The sequence below is a fragment of the Chaetura pelagica genome, unplaced genomic scaffold (genome assembly GCF_000747805.2).
Source record: "Chaetura pelagica isolate M959 unplaced genomic scaffold, ChaPel_1.0 scaffold70, whole genome shotgun sequence".
NCBI classification, from domain to species: domain Eukaryota; kingdom Metazoa; phylum Chordata; class Aves; order Apodiformes; family Apodidae; genus Chaetura; species Chaetura pelagica.
In genome coordinates, this window is record NW_009952265.1 from 6,382,019 (window position 1) to 6,393,302 (window position 11,284).

Below are 11,284 nucleotides of genomic sequence, written 5' to 3' on the forward strand. Positions count from 1 at the left end.
TGCACTTATCTGGTAGGGCAAGAGGCCTGCTCATTCTGTCCTTGAGTGAATCAGTGAAAAGGCATCACTCCTGTCTTGCTGACTTGAAAGGCATTTGTTGTTTAGTCTTATATAGAGGGGAAAAAGAGGGACTGTTCCCCACATATGTAAAACATGTTAATTAAATTATGGTGAGGAAAGATTAAAAAACTAAAAAAAAAAAGAGCAAAGCAAAAGAATTTTACAGGACAGAAATAATTACAGCTTTTAGGAATGCTTTCTATCAAAATTGATATTGATCACTCTGTGATCACTCTGTGATCAATCTGTGAGATTTTACTCTGACGGAATATAAAGGCGTCCTGGTTTGAGACAGGATGAAGCCAATCTTCTTTTTACTGATTTTTTTTTCTTCAGTGAGCTCTCTTATAAGTAGCAGCAAGTTTTCCAGCTAGTAGACTGATAATGCTGGAATGTTTATAAATACTGTTGAGACATCAAGGACACCTACCTCTGCCTTGGTTTTGGATGCTAAAGGTCCAGAGGAGCAGTATCTGCAACCCTCCCATAGGGAGGAGCAGACTAGATGGACCGTAAATTTGACCAAAAATTTTTCAGACATATATCTATGTGTAAGACTTGGTATAAGGTCAGGGATCATGGAAGTGAAGCCTCTTCCTACCTGCTCCTCTCTCCTGTCCTGTCCTGTCCTGTCCTGTCCTCTCCTCTCCTTTTCTGTCCTTCATTTGTCCAGTGCAGAGCTTGTTTAAAGGGCCTATTGTGCACCTTTGTTGCATCCCTAGGCAAATTGATGTTTTTGTTTTGCTTTCTATCAGTTTACTAAATGGGAAAAAGAAGAGAACTTTTGGAAGAGAGTCTGTGTTTCTTTTGTTCAGGGCTTCTAACTCTCAATATAAAATATTTTACTAAAATGGTTCTGAAATCAGTGCTATCTAGAAATAAGTCAATCTAGAGATCTGTGTTTTTAAAAAGTCACTTGAACTGTAAAATTTACTTTTTCCTTTCCACTGGAGGAAATATTTATTGTTAATAGTCATCATATATTTTCTCAGCACTCTCAGTATTTAGTGCTCAGTTACTTTTCTGCTGAAATGAGAGTCTATGTAATTTTGCATTCAGTGTTTCCTTTATTGAATTGGAACACTTTGTCACTGTCCAGTCTTATTGTAGTGCAAACAGCTTTTAGTTGCATACTAGCCATGCAGTGATTATTTGATCAGCAAGTCTTAGGAGAAACCATTGTACTAATTTAAGAAATACAAAAGGTTACATAAAGTTAATTGAACTAATATTTTGAAAAATACTTAATTAAAAAATAAATAACTTGTCTGCAAGACAGACGTAGAAACCCATTTAGGAAACTTTTGTTCCAAAAAAAAAGAAAACCTCTACTTGAAAATTACATTCTTTGTATAAGTATTTTGGTATTTTTTCTTACTTTCAGTGTTTTTCCATTTTTTAAAATGAAATTTTAGTTGCAAATGCGTATAGGAAATACATTATATCTTACGAGAGATAATGTAATGACAAGGTAAAAGAACTTAAGTATTCTAGTTTCTTTTGTGTCTATTTAATTTAAAATATGAAAGGCAGATGTCACACAGAACAGGTCAACATATTTTTTTTGGAAGTACCATGTTCTGTTCAAATTTTGAATAAAACTATTTCAAAACATGAGTGTTTCCTACAGACAAATTCTCTCAGTCTCTCTGAAGTCCAGTTACAAGCATAATCATTCATTGAGTAATGTGTTTTTTTTTTCCTTTAAAGAGGATAAAATAAAATAACAATAAATAATTAATAATGGAGCACCCATCTCCTACACTACATAGAACATTGTAGTTGTATACACCTAATGAGGAGAAGAAAGTTAGTTTCTGCTTACACAGGAAGAAAGATAATGTGGAAACACTGGGGGAACTTCTGAGGATAACAGAATTGCAAAATCCAGAGTTGACCCCAATGGACTACTGAGGCTGGGCCCTTAACATTACACTGCTGTCTGCATACCTTTAGTGTGTGACTCCCTGTATCAAAGTTCCGCACTAGGAATGAGCGAGAGAGATGCTGCAGGGCTCTTTCCAGATCTCAACAAGAAAAGACTGGCAACAAATGGTATAAAAAACATATTAAAAAATTTCCTCATTTTAATAAAAGAGAATAACAAGACAATATGGATAGCAAAGAAATCCTACTTCATTTCAGATAATGGGAATCCTGCACTTGTGTTGCATTAGATGGACCCCAGATGTTTTTTCCACAAGATGCTGTGTAGGTCCCAGCCTTGCAGAAGCATCTCCTCCCTCCTATATGTGGTACCTTTTATTTTGTGTAACTAACAAAACCATATATCATTTTCTGACAGGCTAGAATGCCATCTCTCCTTTAACACCCACCAGCATGCAGCACAGGCCAGCACAGGATGTTCTAGCAGGCATCCTTAGAGCAAGCATAGTTTGCTCAAGATCACTAACTCTTTGAATGCAATGTATCCCACAAGGCTCTAATTATGAAATTTTCATTTTATATTCCATTTTGTAAGAAATTAGTTTTCTTTATTTTTTCCTTATTTTATTTTTTTTCCTATGAGGTTATCAAAGTGAAACTCAATCGTTTTGTGCAAATCTAACACTGTAGAGATGGGAATTCAAGAGACCTTTTTCAGACAGTTAGACACACAGTTAACTGAGCTAGCATTGAAACAAACTACTAAATGTACAGGACAATTGATATGCTTGCTTCTACTCCCTCCCTCCCTCTCTCCCTCCCTCCTGTGGAAGAAGAAGAAACCGTTAATGCAAAATATCTTGCTGAGTTATATGCTGCATTTGTATTTTTTATTTTTTAATTTTTTTTAAAGAATAACACAATCTCCTTTATTCTTATAAAAATCTGAAAAGGATAAGGATAGGATAAGTATAAAAACACATATAAGCCTAAAACCCAATAGTGGAATTCAGAAAAAACTTTTAAAGGAGATAATAAGAAATCTCACAGAGGGACATGGAGAATGGACCAAACAGAAGTCTGGGTTTATTAAAGCAGAAGTCCACGGAGATGATGCAAAACACAGAAGACAGTAGAATGAATCAAGTTGTATTGAAAATGGAGTTGAGTAGAAGGTTACTTCTGGGAACCATTTTACAACTTTCACTAGTCAAATTGGTAAAAAACTTAGAATGTTCTCAGCTAGAAATGACAGAGAATCTAATTATTCTAAATGTGCCAGTAGAGAGATATGTGATGACAGAGATCAGTGGTAAGGAAGAAAAAGGTTTACTATGGGGAACTTGTAAGGGAAGTAAATTAATTTTAAAACCCTAGATGGAGAAAGCATTAAAGGATACATTTATCTTTAAGCAAAGAAATAAGTCCTATCTGAAATTAAATCTCTAAGTAGTTTGTTAAATATTATTAATGAGACAGAAGTAAGAAGGAATTGACAGAGCTGTGCACATTGGTAAAGGGAAAAAAAAAATTAATCTGTACCAGCTCCAGAAAGGCTCTGAACAACTGGACTTGGCTCTTTTGTGGACAAAGAGCCTTAATTATTAATGTAAATAGTTGTCTTATTGTCAGTATAACAAAAGCAGTTTGAAGACTCCCTTCCTCTTAACTTTCCCTGTGTCTTTTCTTACTCAATGCACTTTGTATGCAAAATAAATGTTGAATTCTAAATGTATTTGTTGTCAGCACAAATTTTCTGTATAATTTTCAGGTTAATCAATGTAACATAATATAAAACAAGAATCTGAAAACATACTTGGATGATGAACTGATCTCTAAAAATGTGTGCACAATATTTGATTTCACATTGCAGTTCATAGCCCAAGTTGAAAACTGTCTTTCAGAGAACACTACTTGTTTATTTATTTATTTTTTTTTTCAGCTTGGGTTACAATATATTACTACTCATTATTTATTAGCTGGTATTAATTGTTGTTTATTTCAGTTCAGATGTCTCTGGTCATGGCGATTTTTAATTCAGCGCTTATTAGATATTAGAGACACTTGCTAGAGATATTTATCATTAATGTTTCAGGAAATCTACTGGTAATGACTCCGCAATTATAACACACCATATCAAGAAAGATTTTACTTACAAAAAAAGAAGGAAAATTCTGCAAGATGACGATGTATTAGACATTAACAAAGAATGAAGATCTGATCTATTTGTCTATGATACAATTTAGAGGTTGTAGCTTGCTTGTGAGACTTCAACACGGACTTATATGTGTTATACATTTTTTAAACATTTAATCATTAAGGTTGGAAGGGACCTCAAAGATCATCAAGTTCCAACCCCACTGCCATGAGCAGGGAAAGCTACTACTAGATCAGGCTGCACAAAGCCTTGTCCAACTAGCTGACCTGATCACCAAACCACCCTTACGCTTATCTGTAGTAAGCCTGGCTTTATCCCCCACCCCCTTCCAACCTAGTTTAAAGCCCCAACAATGAGTCCTTCTAATTCCTGCCCTAGTACATAGGATGAAAAGAATAACCAGGTAGAATATTTCAGAAGAGGAGATGAACTGTAAATTTAAAAGGCACTGGTGAGTTCTGAAGTGAGTAACTGTGACATGGAAAAAGAAAAGTAATATTATTCTAATAATAGACTGAAAAAATTATCATTACTAATAACATTTCAGCCAAAAGACATCCTAAGGAGCAATATTACAATTGTTTAGCTGTACCAGTAGTTGTGTATAATAGGCAATTCAAATGTGACCTGTAAAAAGGACTACATGCTTCATACCATATTAGTGTAACTGTTGTGTGCAGGCACAGAACAGGTTCAAAACATATTTATTCTTCAAAACCAGCGCGTAACTGATGCAGGATGAACACCTGGGAGCCACATGAGTTTCATCAAATGGAATTAAGAATCCAAAATAATCTCTTAATACAGCAGGATCAACCATTATAACTTTATCTTCCTGTCTATAATGGATTTCTTTCAAAGTATATCAGGATTTGCCAGGATGTTTGCCCGAATTTCAGTTACTATCAGAAGAATTCCTAAATCAGGTAGTGGTTGTAATGGATCCTTGTGAAAAAACAAACAAACAAATAACAGAACAAAACAAAAGACCAGTCATAAAGCACTAGCAGAAAAGAAAGGACTTGTTGTTGGAAATTTGTCTTCAGGTATGCCTGTCCATTGAGAACCACAACTTGCTCTGTAAGAGTGGGAACTGGCCAGATTTTTATTCTTCCTGGTGAAGGTGTGTTCAGTATAAGAGAGTGTCAACAGCTATAATTTGATTGAAAGTCACATTACAGTGAAAATTAACAATATACTTTTACTTAAGAGCCATAAAAGCACTTCTTTGTTGTTGTGGGGCATGGCTCTATGATCTCTGAAAAAACAGTTATGTATAAACTCATTATCATGATTGTGTTCAAGTTCAGTGACTGTGGTCTTAGTGCTAGTGCCAGCTTTGTTCTCTAAGATTTAACCCTTTATTCTGGATATGCTTATGAATAAGTGCCCACAGTAAGGGGAAAGTGGATACATCCGCACAGCATATTAGACCCTTCACTTTAGCAGTCTTCAGTGTCAGGATGTTATGTCATACAGTTGATAAGCCTTTAAGCATGGTCTGAGGGATGGCTAGAGACTATTTTTCAAAGCAAATGAGACTCCATGTGCATAAATGACTAATACTCTAAAAAGGCAGTAAGTAGATGGATTAAAAAGTATGTTCTACACATTATTCTTTCTTTCTGCCAGTCAAATACTGTGTAGGTACACCTTGGAATGCCTAATTTTTCCACCCAGGACAAAAGAAATGACATTGGAATAATTTTTCCTCAGCAATTCATCTTGTCCTAATAATACCAACCAAGTTGTTCAACTGATTTTTTTTTTTTTTTTTCTCTAGCTGGTATGATGTATTTTAGCACTATACTCACCATTCTATTAAATAATTTGAAATTGGATGCAATTTCTTTTCAGAATTAGCAGTATCTATAAAATACTGAGGGTAATTAATCACTGGCTAAGTCAAGTTCTTCATTACTTGGTGACTTTAATTAAAGCTGGATTTGCTTCTAGAAGTAATGAAGAAATTTTTCAACACATGTACAGCACTTAGACTTCTGATTTCACTTTTGAAACTCTTATGCACTCTAGTGGGGAAAATAATAAATGTTTTGACATCACTGCAGACAGCCTGATTGACTGGTGCCAATCAGAAAAAAAAATCATGCTGCTTCAAGTGCTTGCTGCTGCTGTCAGCTGAACAGTGAAACAATCTATTACATCAATGTAAAAGTTGACATCCAGCTATATCCTTAACTCTAAGACTGTAATTCACATCCTGTATTATCGTGAAATTAGACTTGAAATTATGGATGTTAACTGATACTTGTTTGAAGGCACTTAAACAGTTAAATTTAGAAATTTAACCACTCCATTTATCTCAATCAGGAGCTTGATGCTTTGGTGTTCTGTCAGGCAAGTTGTTCTGTCCAGCTGGTATAAGCATCAGTGATGAGCAAGCACATTTTTTTTTCTCTCAGCTGCAAAAGTCCAAGTGCAAAACCGTTGCCAAGGCTCAGAATCCCCCTTTCTAAGAAACATTAAAAGAAGTTTCTGGCATGTTTCAGTGATTGCTACAGGACAGATATGACTACATTTCTTCAATCTTTAAGTCTGGACAGAAGAAATAAATTCTCTCCAAACTGTGTTTTAACTGAGACTTGATAATAATTTATTCCCAGTAATTTACACATATAATCACAGCATGCCTGAGGCTAAAAGAGACACTTAGAGACCCTGTAGTACAACATAACAAACTCAACCATTGTCAGCTATAACAGGTTTCCCAGGACCATACCCAGCTGAGTTTGTGTGACCAAAAATGGCTCAAGACTGGTTTCACACAAACTGCATCTCTATTAGTTATGGACTATGATCACAAAGGGTTGACCCCTAAGTAAAAGTCTCTAAGAATCTATTTCTGAACTTTCAGAGAAGATTTAGCTTTCTGAAGCATGGATGTCTCTTTCATATATTTACTCTCATGAAGAATCACTTATGCTCAAGAAGTGCACCACATCACAGAGGAACTTCTGATTCAAAATTATACAGATTATTGAAACTGTGTCCTTGTAGCTTCCAAGGTCTTACTTTGCTTTTCAGCTGAAACCTGTATTATCTTTTTGTCTGTTTGTTTAAGTAAAGGTGATAGGCTTGAAAGTATTTGGTATTCTTTTCAAGTTTTCACAAACAACTGCTTCCTAAAGTATTCAGAGTTAAACCATTTCATCCTCAGTCATATTTTCTATAGCTTTTACAGACAGTGTTGTGTCAGAAAATTCTACTTTTGCAAGGACAACTATCATTGCACATTTTGAAATACACTTTCTTTCCAGTGAATGGCTGATTCCAAGCAACATGTTATTACCTCAAAGTTTTCCCCTTGGTTCATAAAGCTGTTATAAAGTTTTTTAAGAAAAATAAAACCCCACCAAAATGCTTTGAAAGCAAATTTTTACTAACATATGGTTTTGAAGTTCAACTGATTCCAAGAAAAACCTTAAGTTTATGCATATAATTTGGAGTAAAGATAATAGCATGCAATAAAATTCTGAAATAAGTTTTAGAGCCAATTAATTGGACTGGCTTTCTTTTCTCCAAATATTTTTATTCTACTTTGAAATGTTTGAACTTATATTTTTCTATAATCAGTATGTGCATTCGTCAGCTAGTTTTCATAGTTATCAATGCAATCTTTCCATTGAGTAACTCTTTTTCCTTTTTATATTGAATTTCCTTGAAGGCAAAACATGACTAACTGTCTTGTTGGCAAATAACAGTACCTGTTTAAAAATTCTGTTGTCAAATACAGCTGTACACTTGAAAGTGTAAGATCTAACCAGATTGTACTCTGAAATGGGGATTGGATGGAAACAGGTCAGGTGTTCATAGTGCAAGCACTAATCACAGCAAACAGTTACATGTTTTATGTTATGTATAACTAATAAAGTCTGAAGTTGCTAGTGAGTAAAATAAAAATAGCATATAGAAAACATAGTGCCAGATCTAGCAAAAAAAAAGCTGAATCTGCTAAGAAGTGATCCTCCTACACAACTTCTTGCTCTATAAGATGATATGAGCTATGTGTGGTAAACTTCTTGCATATCAGCTCTGCACTGAAGATCTTTTCTCAGCACGGAACTATTTCTGCACTTATTCAAACTTCTTTATAACATTTAACTTGTATAAAAGAGCAGCAACATAATGAAGAATTAGCTCTTAAGTATTTTGATGTAGACAAGTAGATATGTAGGTGAGTAAATATGGATTGTAGCAGGATGCTCCATCTCTCAATATGCCTGCCTCACTTTCTCTCCAAGATTCAAATGCCTTTTGTCTCTCAGTTTTTCAGGTCCAGGCCTGGAGTGGAAAGAATTCCATGAGAAAAGCAAAGGCCTACCAAGCCTCGAAAGGTACAAACAGAGGCCAAATTGATGTTCATAACACTAGCTGCTCTCCAGTGTTGAAGAACATGGAGTTCAGTCCAGCCACGACTAAGCCGGAAAAGGAGATAAAGTAAGAATGAACGGATAAACAAGAAAGTTTGCTTGGTGAGAACAGGGCCTTTGTGGTTTTTTTACTGTTTTCTTTTTATTCTCCAATGAGAGAAGTTGGAGGTACAGCTAAATAGTTAAATGACAGCAGTCAATCTACTTTATTCTATAAAAGCCTGATCCCATCTTTGATCAGCAGACTTCCCGTACACTTTCCCTTGAAGTTGATGGGTCTTCTCCTCTCCAACAGGAATGGTTCGTGTAAGGAAATACCTGGTCCTTCACAAAGATCCACCCAGGGACACCCAGTTACTGCCTTTATTAAGAATCTTAAGATTAAGTCTTTATTAAGAATCTTAAGTAATTTTCATTATTAAGTTTTAAGATTATAAAATCCTTAAAAAATTAGAATTAATGTTCTAGACCTAGTATAAAACTTGATAATAAGTAAGTTGTTAGCATTTTAATGGTTAGCCTTTATTGTTTGACCTAACTACAAGTAGTAAATTTTAAGATACCTCTTGTATTCAAACTTTATCTTCTGTCCCACTCTTCCAATTTCCCTACTATTTGCTTGTGCCTTCTACTTTAAAGAGTTAAAATCCCAGCGTTATTTGCAATAAATCTTTATCTCTGCATATACATCTTGTCTGCCATCCATCCCATTTGGAACATGGATAAAATAAAAATTAGTGCTGACTTATACTTTGGCTATGTTTTAAATCAGACTCTTGAGATTAAATGAAGTCTGCTGCACTAAAAAAACCCCAAAGAACCCAGACATTTCTATTCGTCTGAACTGTACTCTTGGCTGAGAAAAGAACATGAAATTTTAAGAAACTCATGAGCCATATTCCCAACTTGATTTAAAGCCAATATGTATGACAGCACCTCTATTTGTAGAATTACAAACCTATTTTTATATGTAGGTATATCACATCTATTTCCAAAAGTGTTAAGTTTTGTCTATGAGTTCTTGTGCTCAGGATATTAAAAAAAAAAAAAAAAAAAAAAAAAAAAAAAGGACAGAAAAATAAAAAGAAGAGAATAAGATGCTTTTATCGTTCAATATGAGAAAAATATCCATTATAAATTGCTAGACTGTAAGGTACAATGGAGTAAAGAAAGCCTTTCATCTAGTTTTACCATTGAACAAAGAGTTCATTACCATATTCTCCAAATTATTTTGCTCTAAAAAAAGGCTTGGTTTGGAATTTCATTCTGCAGGAAAAATATGATGAATGTGAGTAATCACATTTTATTCAGGTCAATTAATTTAACTTTTCTTGAACTTGTCTGAAAATTATAGATAATTGTAACAGCTGACATCAAAAAGAAAATTCTTGAGGAATGCAGAAATTCAGGAAATACAAGAAATCTTAACCAGTACGGTAACCTATTTTCTGCAAAGATAGGTACAAAAAACTCCATTAAGGTTTCTAGTTGTTTCCAGAAAAGAGGCACTAGACATTATGGACTATTACTGTTGTCTTTCTCAAATCTGAAAATTGGAGCTGTTAATCAGATTTCTTAAACTAACCTGCTCCAAAATGCATATGTGAACATGGTTGAAGTATTTCCTATTGCAAGTAAGATTCACATGTGTGGACTAGTTCATTGTGAAAAAGTCTGCTGGCCTTCAAACACAATGAAATACTTCCGTCTAACTAACTTTCTGAAGATTGGATTTCTCAATACCTGATTTTCATGAGCAACTTCACAGAATCACAGAATCTTAGGGGGGTTGGAAGGGACCTCAAAAGATCGTCTATTTCAACCCCCCACCAGAGCAGGGTGACCTAGAGCACATCACACAGGAACGTGTCCGGGTGGGTATTGAATGTCTCCAGAGAAGGAGACTCCACGACCTCTCTGGGCAGCCTGTTCCAGTGCTCTGTCACTCTCACAGTGAAGAAGTTTGTTCTGATGTTTACGTGGAACCTCCTGTGTTCCAGTTTGCACCCATTGCCCCTTCTCCTATCACTAGACATCACTGAAAAAAGCCTGACTAACTTTCCACATTTGTTTCAACCTCTTGAAGATTTGTGATTATTAGCTGATCTGCTGCATTTCATCACAAACCTCAATCAATGCAACTCATCAGCCTGAGGAAGAAGAAAAAAAGATCTCTTAAGACAAATTAAGGATCTCAAAATTGCAATATATGATGGAGTTCATAATTTCACAAAATGTAAAGTTCCCCTGAGAAATTTTAGGTCACAATATTGCACGTTACACAAAAGATATCTTTTCCATATCTATGTAGCTGTTATTAAAACAACATGGAAACCATTTGTGCTCTGGAAATTGACTCTTCTGCAATCAGTGACATGAGTGATGGATGGTATGAACAAGGTTTAGCTGCATGGAGTCATCAAGTAATCACTGATTGCAATTGGAAGATGGAGAAACAATCCAATTACCTTCAGGTAAGTTAAACATTAAAGTTTCTATTAACAGCTTCTTTAGCCAATAAAGAAAATGTAGCATCACTCTTAGGCAGTAGCTTAAGAGGTTTCTATGTAAGAATGAAATGAGAAAAAAATTATGATGAAGAAAATCTCTGTGAACCATTGTTGTTGGCCAGGCTGACATTAATAGCAAGTGCTTCAAACCAGAAAGTTGTTATGTCTGTTAAAATGAAAGAATGTGTTTTAGAGACACAAGATTGACATATGTGACTCCATCCATTCTGGCAGACCCATGATACATGCTAGTGTAACATTTCAGTAAAAGCAGGAAT